General features: G+C 40.4%; 1 protein-coding gene across 1 annotated transcript in view; it reads right to left on the bottom strand.

The window, feature by feature from the left end:
- Positions 1-16,327, bottom strand: part of LOC129178816 (carbohydrate sulfotransferase 8-like) — a 193,392-nt gene extending 177,065 nt beyond the window's left edge. The window contains exon 1 of the mRNA XM_054771404.1: positions 15,664-16,327. The gene's annotated coding sequence lies outside the window, so the exon portion shown is untranslated. The remainder of the gene's footprint in view (positions 1-15,663) is intronic.
- Between the last annotated feature and the right edge of the window lie 1,789 nt (positions 16,328-18,116).

The following is an 18,116-nucleotide window of genomic DNA, read 5'->3' as shown; positions in this document are numbered from 1 at the left end:
GAAGCTTCACTTCAGGCAAAAAGGAGCTTTCATTTCCTAAAGATCAAGTCAGAATTCACGCTTTTCAAACTGTTACTTTTGCACTTGTACATTGTCGCACTTTCTTAAAAAGACTTATTTTTTAATGAATTTGTTTCTTTTAAAAAAATGAACTGAATGTGACCTTAAAACCAGGCACCAAACCGTGATTATGGCAAAGCGTTACACCCCTAATCAACATAGTTGTGTGTGTGTGTGTGTGTGTGTGTGTGTGGGGGGGGGGGGGGGGGGGGGGGGGGGGGGTAACCGCCATGTTGCTACTTCAAGGTCAGCACCGGAACGTCAGAGGTGGAGGTGAGACCCTCCCAAACCGCGGCAGGAAACTGAATCCTCCTTGTGAATTATTCATTGGGCCCCCCCTCCCATCCCTAAATAACAGCTTTGTTTGACATCCTGAATGAATAATTAAGGCCTGACCTTTTGTGGCCGTCCGAGGTGATAGGTTGCCATACTTTTCCAGTGCGGGGTCGGGATGCAGATATTTGCCGGATTCGAAAATCAGCAAAATCGTGAGACATGTGAGCAGGGAAGCTAAGAAAAGCAACACCCGGCGTCCCAGAGGGATGCTGTGGCTCACACACACGTGCATCCTCTTGTTGACTGTTCCTAAAGCACAGCCCCCGGCTCCTCTTTTGCACCACCTCCATGTTCTCATCAGACTTGTTCCCTTCACATCACACGCCTTCTGATCATCCACCATTCTGCTGTACATGCATCACCAACCGTGTTACAAAGATAACAATGCTGCGTTAGCATTCAAAATGTCACAGGTGCTATTGTGACATTGTGGCACAACAACAGCAAAAATGGAAAAATCTGCAGTACTTTTACAAGAGTGAAGTTTAAAAAAAAATACATTTTAATCTAACGTAAAAAGTCCTAATTGTACGAGAATAATGTTTATTAATATTAATATTATGACAAAAAACAACCTCATTTAAGTAGCATAATGTTGAAATATTAAAAGAAAAAGAAAAAGAAAATGTGGTTGTGGAAAAAGTCATAATGTTATGAGACTGAAGTCAAAATATTAGGGGAATAAAGTCATAATTGTGAGAAAAAAAATTATAGTATACATATATTATATTATACTATATATTTAATTATAGCATAAAGTGGAAATAGTTGTAAAATTTACCACCAGAAATGGAAAAAACAGCTGTGAGAAAAAAGTTGAAATATTTAAAGAAAAAAGTTGTATTTATTTATAAGAAGAAAAGTCACAATTTTACAAGAATAAACTCGTAATGTTATGAGGAAAAATGATGCCCTTTGAGTAGCATAGAGTTGAAATATTAAATAAAATCTGTTATTTTTTTAAGGGAAAAAAGTTATAGGAATAAAGTTTAAGGAATAAAGTAAAAATATTACAAGAACATTTTATTCATTAGAATTACAATTTAAATCTTTTTTTGTAATTTTTTTTTTAATCATACTATTTTGAGTAACAAAGCAAAATAAACTTGTAACTTTTGGAAAGTTAGTTGCGGCAAAAAGTTACAATATTACAGGAATAAAGTCAGATTATTATGGGAATAAAGTCATAATTATGAGAAGAAAATCTACAAAAAGAAGGTTGAAATAGTTGACTAATTTGAAGAAAAAAACTGCTGTAATTTTAAGAGGATGAAGTCAAAATATTACGAGAAAAAGTTGAATTCTAATGAGAAAAATCACATTATGAGGAAAAGTAATGTCATTTTAGTCGGATCGAGGAGAAATTACGTTCTTTTTTAAAAGTTGTAATATGAGAAACAAAACAAACAAATAAACTTGTAATTTATGAAAAATTAGGTTGTAGAAAAAATTATGAAAAAAAAAATACGAAAGCAAAAATGGGGGGAAAAAAGAGCAAAGGTCGCAGATGCAAAACAACGAAGTACATGAATACACCCAAGTACAGCCGAGTTTCCCAAATGGGATGAAATTCTACACAATACAGTATATTCCATTTCTAAACACGTTTTTAAATAAAGTGTGAGACCAAAGTCCACAGGACCAAATCAGAGCTGCAACACAGCTGCAGTGTCGCCGCGCAGAGCACAGATTCAGTCAGAGCAAAAGCCAGAGCGGAGTGTGGCTGCTGGAAACAGACCGTATTTATAGCCGAGCACAGGAATAATTCATTGTGATCAAAGTGCAGATCATGCTCCGCTCCATCAACGGGATGAAAAGAGCACTCGCTGCTCTCCTCCTGCTCTCCAGCGTCTCCCCACATAGAAACAACAGGCAAAGACAGCCGCCGCCAGTTTGTTATCTTCTGTTAAAAATATACAGTAGATACTTAAAAGGCCTCCCGCGTGGAACAGCCTCAGCGAGAGCGCTCGCAGGCAAGTTAACCGCTACTTTATGACCGACACTGAAGTGCATGTATGTGTCCACAGTGGAACGCTCACAAACATGCTGCAATGCCTTCCACAAACATGGCGGAAAAAATGTACATTTTGCCACAAAAACACAGTATTTTAGCAATTTCCAAAACTCAACAAACATGGCTGCAAGACATTTCACAAGTCCATCAGTCTTCTTGTAAACATGCCGCAACAATACACTCCACAAACATGGCGGATATGCTGCAAAATATGGTAACAATTGTGATGCACTCCACACACATCACAAACATTCTAGTGTTAAAATACACTCCTGAAATATAGCAGGTTGTGCTGCGACAACACGTTCATCCAAGATGGCGAGTATGCTGCAAAATGCGCTAGTCATGTTGCGATGGAGATGCTGCTGCAGAGATGCTGCAACAACGCCCACAAGCACACAGCTGACATGCTCGGGAAAAAAAAACAAATACACCCCATAAGACATTACAACTCAAAAATGGTGAACATGCCACAAATATGGCAGGTGGTGCTGCGACAACACATTCCACAAAGATGGCGGACACGCTGCAAAATACTGTATAAGAATGTTACGATAGTGATGTTGCTGCAGCTGGAAAAGGCATCCCACATCACAAAACGGCTAACATTTTGCAAATATGGCGGACGTGCTGCAAGAGTTTCCACAAAGATGGACGCTCTACAAATGTGGCAGATTGTGCTGTCACACATTCCACAGACATGGCGGGCATGCTGCAACAATAAACGCTACAGCTGCAACAATTAATGATTAATCTATCCAATGAATCGATTATTTTGATATCCCATTAATTCTGTTGTGATTTAAAAATGCTAATATCCATATTTGTTTTTATTTCCTTAGTCGTCCAAGAAAGCAGACCTATTATCTTTGTGTTTCAGGCAAAATAAGACATTCACGCACATCAGCTTCGACTTTGGAAAACTGTGATGGGCATTTGTGCCTCTTTTCTGATATGTGGCGGACAAATCCACTGTTTGTGTTTGGTTCTTCTCCATTTGGCCCGTGGGGGGCCGAAGCCATTAATTAATCGAAACAACAAGCTTCAGATTAATCGACTCAGAAAATAATGGTTAGCTGCAGCCCTAATAAACTCCACAAACATGACACACATGCTGCAAAAATGGCCGTCATGTTGCGATACGCTCCAACGGGAGTGGATGGGAAAAATTTGGCCCTGGACTATTTGGCTCAGACCCCCTCCCCAGACTTCAGTTGATGCCCCATGCACGCGTCACGGCAGCGTCGTGCTTCCTTTGAGTATTTGCTGAGAACTGCACCCACCCACCCGCATGGATCATGGGGTCCCAAGCAAGGGGGTGGCCGTGGCGGTGCCAACGCGCCCGCTGTGCTGTGCTGTGCCTGCAGCGGAATGTTCCCGGCCCGACCTGAGAGAGTTACCGTATTTACCAAGGCAAGGCGCGACAAAAAATAAATAAATGTCTGGCCCATTATTGATCGGCCCACTGGGAAAACTCCCGCTACTCCCGACGTGATGTGTGGCACTGCAACATACTCAACAAACGTGCATTCTGCTGCACGTTCCACAAATATGTCGGATAAGCTGCGGCAACACACTCCACAAACATGGCGGACATTCCGCAACGCACTGCACACACCGTGCGTCCTGTTGCAGCATAAAATATATAACTCGTTAAGCCGCATCATTTAAACGTCATTTTCCACAAAACACATTTCTTTGTGTAGAAATACCGGTCATGAATAATCATCGGCTGTGAAACAGTGAACCAACCCCAAAAACACAAGACAGGAGTCACCTTCCTATCAGGGAACACACACTTTTCCCGTGTTTTGTCTATCGTGCCCCTCCTTGCTTTGTCTGCAGTCATTCACACACACACACACACACACACACACACACACACACACACACACACACACAAGGTTGCATCTTCCAGTTTTCATACTCCCTCCCACGCACGCACGCACAAACACACGTCTGTTTCTCTTTCATTTTCTGCATCCTTCTTGGCCGTGCACGAGCGCTCAGACACAGCAGCTCCTTCATCTTCTCTTTCATTGCATCTCCCTCCCACACTCCCCCCCCCCCGCACTACTTTCATGCATGCACACACACGGAGGGAAGCGCTGCGACTAGTGACCGAGGTGGGCAGCGTTTGTAAGATAATTATTCAAAATACATATTTAATTACGTTGGTGGGGGATTTATTTCATTATATTAAGCCGGCTAGGAAGTACTGTAGATGTGGCATTCGTGTGGTGTACAAAAATAGGATTAATTCAGATTAGGAGAAAGATGGATGGAAGAAGGGAGGGGCACCGTTTCAGGAAGCACAGACCTTCACCAAGGGCAATGTTTAAAAAAAATGTCAATTTTATGTTAGATCTACAGATCTACAAGCACTGCTTCATCCCACCTTTAAGTTGATATAGTTTGGTTTTACATAAACATCAACAAATGTGATGAAACTACACTTTATGGATGGTCTTGTTGTCTAAATATTAAACAAAGACCAATAAATCTAAAATAAAACACAAATGTTAAATAAACAATGCAGTGTAAAATAACTAATTAAAAGGTGAAATAATTTCAACAATTATCCATTAATTTATTCAATTGTGAAATATAATATTCAATAATTAAATTGAATCTATCTGCCATTGGATTTGAGTATTTAATGACCAATAAATAACAAAAAAACTAATAAAATTCCGTTATATAAATATACGTCATTAAATATTTTCAGATGGCCATAAAATATTTATAAATTGGCCATGAAACAAATAGGGAAAAATCTATCAATCCATCCATCTTCTATGCCGCTTATCCTCACTAGGGTATGCTGGAGCCTATCCCAGCTGACTTTGTGCGAGAGGCGGGGTACACCCTGGACTGGTGGCCAGCCAATGGCAGGGCACATATAGACAACCAACCATTCACATCACATTCACACCTATGGACCATTTAGAGTCGCCAGTTAACCTAACATGCATGTTTTTGGAATGTGGGAGGAAGCTGGAATACCCGGAGAAAACGCACGCACGGGGATACCATGCCAACTCCACACAGAGATGCCCAACGGAGATTCGAAGGCAGATGTTGTACCCATCCTATGCAGAAGTATTATTATTAGCATTATTATTATTACTACTACATCCAAATGTCCAAAATTCCATGTTTTTCCTCCACAAAATGTTGCATAAAATTACTTTTCCTGTCATTCTAACAAACACAACTGTCAAACCTAAGGTGATAAAAATGGGAACTCGAGCAAAATTTTGGGGCAAACTACACCTCTAAAACTTCACAAGACCTCAGCTCAGTGAATATCAATACATTTAAGAATCGGTTCCACTTTTTGGGGGGCTTTTTTGCAAGAAAAAAAGTCGCCCCTCGCAATATCGCGGTTCGATTATTGCTCCCTCGCTATATCAGGGTTTTCAGAAATGCATAAATGGTCGCTGCTTCGTGGTAGACTATAGTCTATTATTAGTCAAAACATATTAAAATACAAGTGATATGTAGTATTCTGGTCACTAGGCGGCAGTAATGACACTAACCATTGAGACATTACCTAACACTACATTACCTTAACACTGCATGAAGACAGCCATGGCGTGAACATGCCATGGCTGATATATCACATATCACATATTACTACATATCACATGATAGAGTGAAAAAAAGTTCTCCTCCCATCCCGTGTGGAAGTGGTAAGATTTTGGCTTCTTAAGTTTTGAAGAAATACATTTTAGGCTCACCGGTTAGCTTGCTAGCTCCCTAGCATGTTAGCTAGCAGCTGTCTCGAGTCCCTGAAGCATAAGAGTTGCAATGTGGTGTAAGCAATTAGCACTAGGAATGTAAAGGTCACTATAGGGGTGTTATTTCATGTCTACAGGGCTCTAATAATGTTAAAAAAAACATTTAGAAAGTCAATTAGATTTTCTATGCTCTATCTACAAAAATATTCCATTTATTAACATTGAATTCTACATCGCGGAAATTCATTTAACGAGGTCAGGTCTGAAACTAATTAACTGTGGTAAACGAGGGACGACTTTACGCAGGAATTTAGGTTAAGTGTTGTCACTTGATATCAAGGTTAAAGTAGACTGTTTTGTTGTGGTTAAGTTCTTTTTACACTTGTATGAAAGTCACCAGTGTTTAAAAATGAGATGCACAAGATGGATCTGGAACATAAATCACCTTTGCGTTACACCAGAGGTGTCCAAATGTTTTCCACGGCGGGCCACAGTGAAAAATGAACAGTTGCAAAGGCCACTTTGATATTTTGAAAAGAGAAGTTATGCATAATTTCAAAACCTGCATGACATCTTTTTGATATACGGGTGAAAAGGTGTATTATTAGTATGAACTTCACTCTTTGCTTTTTTTTGTCCATTTTTGCAGTTTTTTTCATACAAGTATTTTAATTTTCTTCCTAAATCTTTCTAGTCGTCCTAAATTTTCTTTCACAATATTATGACTTTACTCCCATGTAACTTTCTCCAACCTAATATTCCACGAAGTACTCATAACATTGTAAAAAATGACATTTTTCCTAATAATATTTATTATTCTAATAAAATGGTGATTTTCATCTTGTCTTCTCTTAACATTTTAACTTTCTTCTTGTAAATGTTCATCTTGTAACTATTTATTCCCATACATATGTTGACTTTACTCCTGTAATTACTTTTTCCGTAAGCTAATTTTCCAAGAATTACAACTTTATTCATTGTTTTGTTTTTCATAATACTCCGACTTTAAAAAAATAACAAATTTTTTATTTAATATTTCAACTTCATGCTACTGAAACATTACTTTTTCTGATAATATCACAACTTTATTCCCCTAAATCTTTACATAACAACTTTTTTCTCAGAATATTTTGACTTCTACTGAAATGACAGATTTTTTAAAATTTTTGCTTTGTTTTGTTTTTCTTGTTAAATTATATTTTTAATGGTCCTCCAACCACACTTTAGACACCACTGCTTTACACCATCATTGCACTATCACATGCGTTGTATTTCAGTCTTAATATCAACAGTGGTTAACTTCTTTTTACACTTGTGTGGCAGTTCATGGTAAAATTCATCTCAAAATTGGCCGTAGGTTCTCTGATGGTTCGACCCAGGAAGAGATTTTATACAGTAAATTTCCATTACATTTTGCTTCCCAAATGTAGGAGATCACATGACCTTAAATGGCAACAATATTGTACGTTCGATCCCCGTTTAAAAGCCATCAGTCAGGATTGGTTTGCAGCGTGCACTTAGCAACAGGAAGTGGTTTATTTCCTGTTGGCAACATGTTGCACGCATCCAAATAACAGCAAAGCATCTTTGCCAAAAATCTTGGTTGTGTCTTGTAGGCTTGTTTCATTTCATCCATGCTGGATGGATCTCGGGTTGCGTTCACACTTGCCATGTATGCTTTGGTTCAAAGGAAGTCTGCTTGCTTTTTGCTCTGCTCGTGCGGTTCCTCTAGTCGCGCCTGAACTAATGTTCCCTTCACTTGGGCCCACAATGACAGTCAGAAATCATGAAGACTATAGAACAACACATCGGAACCCGTCAAGTCGACGCCCTCCGGATTGGCTGCCGCATGTCGACATAAACGGTTGTCGACGTTAACTGGAAATAGCCGCTTTGCATGTGACTTTCGCCTTTTTCAACCCACAGCAGTTTGTTTGTTGAGGCAAGGCCGCTGGGAGAACATCCGAGAAGAACAGAATGTTGCTCTATGTCCAAGCTCTGAAGGTAAGTGATAGTCCCGTTCCTGTTCTCACATGTTCCACTTGGTGGACCAGGACTTGGTACTTGGTCGACCGATTTGCCACTTAAGGGGATATTTAAGGTGGAACGGATGTGATGAGCGGTGTGAGCGTGTGTCCCGATGTTTTTTTTTGTGACACTTCTCAATGTGAAAACATTTTAGGCATTTTCGGTAAGACACTGCTTCTACCTGACACTCACTATTGTGTGTGTCAAACTTTTATTATGAAAATGCAGTTAAGGCACGTTTAGACATTTTTTTAGCACCTACTCCATATCAGAGCTGGTCCACTTCAAAAACCACTAGACTTAGACTTTTCAAATCTGGACTGGATTCATCTACAGAACCCAAAGATTCATAACAACACCGCTTGTGATTTGTGAAACCTTTATTCTATTTGTGAAAATGCACTAAAAACACACTGGACGCTTTTATTATGAGCTTAATGCCTGCTCATACGTCTATGTGCAATGATGGCAATGATGGCCTCTGCTGTGTAAAAAAGGGCACTAAGTTTGTTACTGGGGGGTCACAAATAGATTAAAAGGTTTCACAAATCACACACTGTTTTTATGAATATTTGGGGTCTGCATATGAATGCAGAAGTCTAAGACTAGAGTTGTTTTCGAAGTGGACCAGGTCTAATTCGGACTAGAGTTGGCAAACAGGGAAATGTACTTTTATTGGATTTTCACAAATAGAACAGAGGTTTCACAAATCACCAACTGTGTTTTCATGGTCTGTAGATGAATCCAGTCCAGATTTGAGAAGTCTACACTAGTGGTTTTCAAAGTGGACCAGGTCTAATATGGCTTAAAGGCTGACAACATGGAAAAATGTGCCTTTATTGCATTTTCACAAATAGAAAAAAGGTTTCACAAATCACAAACTGATTTTATGGATCGTTGGGGTCTGTGGACTAATCCAGTCCAGATTTCAAACGTCTAGGTCTAGTCTGGTCTAGGTCAGTGAGTGTCAGGTAAAAGCAATATCCTACCTAAAATGTCTAAAGGCCCGGTCACACCGCCCGAACTTTGCTGTAGCGTTCCTGGAGCGGTGAAAAAAATTCATCGCCGCTCGTAACCGCGCACCACCGTTTAACAGAAGTTGGCCCCGTTAAGGCAACGCCGTATACGCTCGGCCACCGCTGATGGTCCCTCCTACCGCTCCGTTTGAAGTTTTGAACTGCACAAAATATTGCCAGCGGTGAGGAGCGGGCAATTTTCCGCTGCGACAAAGTTCATCACCGCTCCAAAAACGCCCAGTCAAAGTTTGGCGCCGCTAGACGGAAGTTCGTGGACGCTTGGGTCCGCTACGCCAACGCAGAAATCTTGAAGCTTTGCCCGGGCGGTGATTAAACGTTGCACAAACTTAGTTGGAGCGGCTGTAAGTGCTTTACGAGCGGACACGGGATTGCTGGAACGGTGTCAGGCGTTGAAGCAGCGATGAAGCAGCGATCCATTGCGGTGATGAACTTTGGTTTGCCGTTGGTATGGAGGTGTCGGAGGCGGAGCATCATTTCGCTATAAATACAGGGAGCCCATTTGGAATAGCCGTTGAGTGCAGACCTCAGTTATATCGAATTTGCTCAAAGTTACAGTAAAACTGTACTACCATGGCTGCTGAGAGACTTGCTATGATTGGTGCACTAGTCCGGCAGCAGAATCTGAACTCCTCAGATTGCAACAAGCTGTTGACAACACACAACAAGAGTTGTGTGGGTCAGACAGTTGTTGTGACAGTTGTTGTGTTTGCAGAGACACACTAGAGGGCACTGTGGGACTGCGAATGAGGATCCACGATCCAACGAGGATTCCAGCAAGTCATGCGGATGCCACCAACCCGCATGCGCAGAACGCCGCTCTATCGACGCTCGCGTCACCGCTAAACCAACGTTCGCTACGGTTAAACCAACACCAAAGCAACGGCGGCTTCAGCGGTGCACCGCTAGGACAACGCCCGTGTTTTCTATTTTTTCCCCATTTTGTGCGCGGTTATTAGCGGTGATGGTTTTTTTCACCGCTCCAGGGACGCTACAGCAAAGTTCGGGCGGTGTGACCGGGGCTTAAAATGTTTCCACATTAGGAAGTGTCACAAAAAACACATCCAGACACACACCGCACTGCCCATCACGTCTGTTCCACCTTAAATTCCCCCCTTAAAAGCATATTTTAGAAGCTTTTTGTGCTTTTATAAGCTGGTAAAAATAGCAGAATATAAAAATAACAAACGTATTTCACCGAGTAAAGGGCATTTTGGTGTGGAATACTGAGTTAGGTCGTGTAATATAGTGTGTATTGTAAACTGCCCAATCGCGTGCTTACTTGATACTTTCGGTGAAGTACGAGACTGTGATGTAAATCCAATTTCCCTGCGAAAGTTCAATAATTAGGTTGCTTTAATCAAATTAAGACCCTCGGCGCTGCCCTACACCTACCTTTCAAAAACGTTCCTCCGCGCAGGATGAAGAAGAACAAGTGCAGCCAGCGAGCGTTTTGCTTTCAACGCGGACGTCATGGCGTCACAAAGCTCACAAAGTTACGCATTCACACTCCCTCGGCGTCAGCGAACAAGCGTGAGATGAAAGGGAAATACACGTTGCATTATGGCAGCGCCACAAAAACTTATGTACAGTATAAGTTTCATTTTTGTATTGCTTGTGGTGCTTTCAAGGACCGTCCAAAAATGTGAAAAAGCTAGGTTCAACTGAATTGTAATAATTCGTTTTTTACTGCATGGAAACCTACTGAGAGTGTGTGTGGGTGTGTGTGTGTGTGGGCGTGTGTGTGTGTGTGTGTGTGTGTGTCGGAAAACTTTTGATACCTCATTCACTTCTCTACCCCAAATATTAAAGACATTAGACCAGATTTTATACCGGAAAATAGTGCCTTTGGTGCCCGTGCTTTAACAATGAGTCAAGGCAAAAGCTGTGGTCCAGCCACAGACCTTGGCAAAATATATTCTAACTTAGGGTGTGAAATTCAGTTTTAAAAGTCAACAGAGTAGCCATTTACATTTTTTTGATCTTCAAAAGTTCCACGGAAGAAAATGTTTTCATATTTTTCATGTAGTTCGTTTTCAATGAATACACAACAGTGGCCTTTTATTGTGGGCAGTCTAAGGCACACCTGTGCACTAATCACAGGGTCTAATCAGCATCTTGATATGGCACACCTGTGAGGTGGGATGGATTAATTTAGCAAAGGGAAATTGCTCACTTCACATATTTGAACAGATTTGTGAACAATATTTGACAGAAATGGTGGTATTGTGGATGTGGAAAAAGTTTTACATCTTTGGCTTCATCTCATAAAAAATGGGAGCAAAAACAAAAGAGTTATATTATTGTTGTAGGACAACAATGCAAACGTGATATTTAGTCATTCCAGGTCAAAATAAAACATCTTTTGCACAGATTTTAATGGAATTTCATCTGCAGGTAGTGAACCCATCCCCTGTATACTGTACCTTGTATGTTGTCCTGAAGCGCCGATCCTTGAGTTTGAAAAGCTTAACTTTGTTGCACTTAATTTTCCAAACACTCCTTTGAATGATGTGGTCCAGTGCTCAATATTAATCCAATATGAAATTGAAGATGAAGAAGTCATCTACCAAACAAACATGTATGCGAATGAAAATACACCCGATATATGAAAAAAAAAAAATTTTTAAGGACGTCCCAACGGATTCGGATTTTTGCATCGCTAAAATTCAGGTTTTGTACCATTGCTAGATATGGCTCATGGAAAATGACTGGGAGACAGACACAATAGAGTCATTGTTCTCACTCATATCATTAGGCTAAGGGGGTATCCTGCGAAGCGAGTTTAGTGGGTTAGCAAGTTGTGAGTCAGTGGAAAGCCGGGCTTGCCTGTTCAGGGAAGGTAGCCCTCGTTGAAAGCAGCCGTGCCACCATGGTAACTTGGGCTAAACTCAGAACCTGGTCCCCACCAAGAAGACATATTTCTAAGATTTAAAAAAGAAATACTCTGTTCTTTACTGCGCAGCCTTTGGTACCATGACAAAAATAACGCTAAAGCCATCACATGCTATATTTTTGGGTCCGGGTAAGAGTACCGAACCATAAGTGCGAACACAGCTTCAAAGACCTTGGTCAAGTCTGCCTTTCATCCTCCGTGCTCACTCGGTTGCAGACACACACTCCCTCCCACCATCGGCACTCCCAGCTGGGCTTGGACCGCTCGTTTCCTCTGGCCTCTACGGACCATCTGGAGCTCAACAACACCCAACGCACCCCTTCAGTCCCAGGATGAAGGCACCCTCCTCAAGGCCAATTCTGACACGTCAAAGCCAGGCAGTGAGTGGAGCCATTGAGCGTCATGGCGGGGACTCACTGTGCCTTGACGACACCTGCACGCCGCCTTCCTCCGCATGCAGGATGATGCTGATATTGATTCTACTCACACATGCGGCAAAGATAGAAGTGAATATGTGCTTGTGGAGGGTTTGTGTTTGAAATAACAAAAGTTAAACAAAAGTCAGCACACCCTTAATGTGCCGCGGGCCAAAGAAAAAGCAGCCGCAGGTCACAAATGGCCCCCGAGCCGCACTTTGGACACCCGTGGCCTAACTGATTACTCGAAACAACAAGCTTCAGATTAATGGGCTAATAAAATAATCATTGGCTGCAGATCTAATTTTCTGTTACAAAAACTTTGAACTGACTTTGATCCCTGACTTTGTTCCTGCCAACTCTCCCTGCCCTTTCTCTGCCCTGTGAGGCAGAAAGGATATTTTTACTTGGGTTTTGTTGACATTTTGCTTTCTTTTAAGTACAGATGTAATTGTGCCCCACAAAGTCTGCCTAGCGACAAACAAGTGGCCAGTTTTGTTGTGCATGTACACATGCTAGCTGCCTTATTTTTGGTGTTTTCCTGTGTTTTTTTTTTTTTAATGACTCATGTATGCCTCATACTGAAAAATGAAAGGATGCAAGAGACACTTTCATGTTCTGTCAGTAGACAAGCTAAGAAGTTATACATATTTCAAGAACGTTTCACCAACCTGACTTCCCCAACTTTATTTTGTGTTTACGACTTTAAAAAATATATATAATTTTTTTTTTATTTCAACGCTATGCTGCTAAAATGACATTATTTTTCTTCATAGTATTACAAGTTTATTCTTGTAAAATTGTAACTTTTTTGTCTTAATATTTTGTTTTTATTCTTTAAAAAACTATGTATTTTTTCCATTTTTGCTGTTTTTTTTTATTTTCCAACTATTTCAACTTTCTTATTTTAAATTTTCTTCTCCCAATTATGACTTTTTAAAAATTCTCATAACATTATAACTTCTTCTGCAACTTCATTTTCCAAAAATGACGGCTTTATTCTTCGTAGTTTCTCATACTCTCATGACTTGAAAAAAAAAAAAAAAAACAACAACAACTTTCAACTTTATGCTACTAAAATGACGTTATTTGTCCTCTTCCTTGTAAAATGGACTTTTCATCATTACGTTACAACTTTTTTCTCGAAATGTTTTGACTTTTTTCTTGTAAAATAATTGCTGATTTTTCCATTTTTGCTGTTTTGTCTTTTTTATTTCCCATATATTTCGACTTTCTTCTTAAACAATCTTCATAGACTTTCTTGTAATATCATCATTTTATTCCCATGCTCTTTCTTGGAAAATTACATTTCTTTTCTTCCTTATCTGCTGTTATTTCAGTTTGTTGTTATACATTTTCTTCTCATAATTATGCCTTTTTTTTTATTCTCGCAACAACATAACTTCTTCCGAAATTTATATTTTCCAAAGATGACAACTTGATTCTGTGTTTTGTTTGGTTCTCATAATATTGTGACAAAAATAACGCCTTTTTTCTTTAATATTTCAACATTATGCTACTAAAATGACATTGTTTTTGCTCATATTACAACTTGTTCCTCATAAAATCGACTTTTTCTCATTAGATTACTACTTTTTTTCCAAATATTTTGACTTTATTCTTGTAAAATGACTCTCGATGTTAATTATTTTACAATGTGCCACAGGCCAGTACAAAAACAGTCGCGGGACGCATTTTGGACACCCCTGATTTTGACCTTTGTTATAGCAAATTTGATTAAAAGAAGACATAGAAAAAAGAAGCACATCTGTCAGTAATAGAGTACTGGTCCTGGTTTTTACCCTGGAGAACATGCCAATTAGGAGAGCAAAGACAGGATTTCAGCCCACAGCATTACTGCAAAACGTCTCTGCAAATCCTCCAAAAATCCAAGAGGAGCCAACATAATGGACAGCTAAATCAATGCAGTAGCGTTCATAGTTTTTCTCGCCCCAACTCACATCTGATGTTATTCAAAAGTTGTACAACCTCGGAGAAACTCCGCTGTGCTGTGATGCTCTCATTCACTGATTAAAGACAAAAGACAAAACTTCACACAACTTTTATACTCCAAAATGTCTACACCATCAGAAGAAAAGGCAAAAGGTCTTCTTGCATCCAGCAGTAGTCTCTATAGGATATATATTTTTAGGTTACATCTCATTCTCTGATTTCTTTTTTTGGTTTCTTTTGATTTTTTAAAAATCCAGACTGCTTTGATTTGCCTTTGGACACACATCAAGCACGTTCATATTAATACCAACGTGTTCAAGATGACTGTTATGTAACGGCCATAACACAAACTGAGGACTTTTTTGTCTCTTTTTAAATGAGCACAGTCATCTTTTGTGACATTCAAACAATAGCAGTGGGGGACACACACCCACCCACACACACACACACACACAAACACACACACAGCAAGAGCAAAAGAGGCACAGAGATCTTTGCAAGTGAGCCTTTCGTCGCAGGTCGGCCAAGCAAGAAAGTAGTAGCAGTCATTAAAAGCAGCAAACAACAAGAAAACATGTAAAACACGAAGAAAAAAGAGCAATGAGAGTGAGACTGCAGTTCAAAGATCCTTCACCAGGTATCAAACACAGCACACTTAAAACAACCACGTCTCTCGAAGCCACACACGAGAGATATTTTATGAGAATAAAATTGTGCCATCACAAGAATAATCTCAAGAGAAAGCTGAGCTATTAAGCGAATGATAGTGTTGTTATTAATATTACAGCAATAATCGTAGAACTACAAGAATAAAGTCATTCTATCGCAAGAAAAAAGTTGAGAATATTCATAACAGTACAAAAAAGTCATAATTGGATGAAAATAAAGTTGCAATGTTACCAGATGAATATTACGAGAAAATATTTGGACTCTACAAGAAAGAAGACGTCATATCTTAAGACACCTCGGAGGCTCTTCGGGGAACAAACTCCCAGGACATCAACAGGCTGCCTGGGACTTGTCGTGTAAGGGCAACAACACTGAAAGGTGAGCTCGTCTTCCACACATGCACGCTGAACATCCCCACAAATAAACACAGCACAGCAATGAGAGCAATCTGAGGCTGTAATATGAGCTGTAACAGGACCCACGCAGATCTCCTATCCTATCATGAGGCGTTTACCTGCGCTCCACTCCAGAGGACCATACAGCCCACAAGAAGCTGCCAAGTGTGTTCAGCGTGCCTTCCCTCTTCCCTCACTAGTTCCACTTTCAGCACCACGGAGAGCGCCCACGACGCCGGGAAAGGGACGTGTCCGCGCCGCACTGTCTTGTCCGTCCACTTGCACCCACGCTGTGTGTGGAGTCAAGTTTGACGCCGCCTCGGAGGAGATGCTCTGGCCGGGGCGAGCATGCCTGCTCCACCCCTCGCCGTTGCGCGGTGAAGAGGAAGCGAGAGGATGAGGAGAGAGAGGGAGAGAGACGGAGAGAAGGGAAGGGAGCCAATCGCGATGCACCTCTCTCCTCGCTGGATGTGCAGCGCCAGAGAGTCTCCAAGGACCGGTCTGACGTGCATTAGTGTGCGCGTGTGCCTCCGGGTGCTGCAGAAAAGACACTTTTAAAAAAATATGACGTCTAACTTCTCCGTTTGCCAGCGGAACACATCATTTGCTTTCCCCTTGTCTCCAAGTAATGCTGATATCGTATAGATTCGCGCCCGAAAGAGTGGAGCAGTCCAAGTGGAGAGTGTTTTTTGGTTATTTTAAGAGTCATAATGTCCACGAGCATCCTGCGTTCGGAACTGTATAGCCAGTATCCTCTCGCAAAGGACGATGATGATGATGATGGAGATGATAGGAGTGGTAGTGATGATGACGGCAGCCTGCACAGAAGCTGCAGTCCTGACATACAGCAGAGGAGGCGTTGACACGCACCACAACTTCTGGTGCAAAAAACTTCAACTCTGCGAAAAAGAAGTGCCACAAATATTCTTCCTATCTTCACCCAAGCCTAATTGCGTGGCACTTTATAGTGCAAAATCAATGGCAGTGATGTGCTATTGATTGGAGTCTTTCTTAGGCACAGAGATGAGAAAAGAGCACGAAGGCAGCGGAAATGATTACTGCACACCCACTTTAATAAATACATGTATATTAATGTATTTTTTTAAAACACAAGCGTGGATAGCTGCTTGATAACACTTAACAGTTGGAATTATTAGCATATTTTGTGAAACAGTCCATAATTTTGATGATTATTCATTATTATTATTATTAAAGCTATTATAATGGATATTATCATCATTATTATTATTATTACTATTATAGTAGTGGCTCCACACTTTTTTTTGCAGCTTCATGTTTCTCACACTTTTATCTAAACTCTATATTATTAATAATAATACAATAATACATTAAGAGTAACATTTATATTAAAAAATCATGCTGTTTCATCGTTGAATATGGCCTATTAGTCCAAAAATATGCGTATTTTAATCACATTTTACATATTTTTGCATAGAAATGGCTAAATTAACTAAAATACAAATATAGAGCATTCAGAAGACGCATTCAAAGACGTTGTGATAATAGGTAGTATTCAACACTGGCCACTAGGCGCCAGTAATGGTACCGTAATGTTCGATGAGACGCACAAGAACCAGGACTTGATCGACGGAGCAACAGGCCTTTATTGCAGGACTTAATGATCTCACAACAGGCACAATAATCCCAAACACGGACTACGGTTGCTCAACTCAACTCTGTACCCCCAACATCACTTCCTGTCCGCCCCCCACTCAACTCCTCTAGCAACGGAATGCATGTAAACTAACACACAAGCACGAGTCTTATTTATGCCTTCAATGGGTTATTTACTGTGTCTACTATATTGGGCAATAAGAGTGTAAAGATGACTATAGGGGTGTTATTTCATGTCTAGAGGGCTCTAATGATGTTAAAAAACATATTTAGAAGGTCGTAAACAGGTTTTTTTTTATTGCTCTAAGAAAATATTCCATTTATAAAGATGGATTCCTATTCCTAAAGGCTAAACTTTCAATATTAATTACAATATTTATTTTATTACAGTTTATTATGTACACCACTATTATGTACGACATGTTGGTTGCAACCCTTAAAATTACTGAACTTCCTAACATCCTTTTTTTTTTAATTACATTAAAAAATAATGATAATGTAACAGGAAAAATATGATGGCCAATTGAACATCGCCTCCAAGATGGCAACAGGATAAAGGCCACACGTGATCTGCAATGTCCAGTGGGTGATCATACAATAGATGAACATCTCCTGTCAGGGTGTGGCAGCCATCAGAGAGGCTGAGCATCCTCCCTGACTTGAGCACAGCGCCCTCTGCTGGGGAGAGGCAGCATGAAGTACTACACTGATCTGGGGCTCCGGTAGCACACTTGAAAAATCCAAAGAAAGTCAGAAAACCACAGGAGGGGCTTTTGCTTTGTTTTGCACTGCAAGCATCATGCAGGATTTATGGCGGACTTCTTCGCAAAGCTGCTGCATGTAAGTGGGCCACAACGGCAAAAAAAAGTATTGAAGATCCAAGAATATAGGCTGGGACTCTGCAAGTGTGTATGCGTGTGTGTGTGTGTGGGGGGGG

The sequence above is a fragment of the Dunckerocampus dactyliophorus genome, chromosome 3, assembly GCF_027744805.1.
Source record: "Dunckerocampus dactyliophorus isolate RoL2022-P2 chromosome 3, RoL_Ddac_1.1, whole genome shotgun sequence".
Taxonomy (NCBI): domain Eukaryota; kingdom Metazoa; phylum Chordata; class Actinopteri; order Syngnathiformes; family Syngnathidae; genus Dunckerocampus; species Dunckerocampus dactyliophorus.
This window is presented reverse-complemented; position numbering and strand designations above follow the sequence as displayed.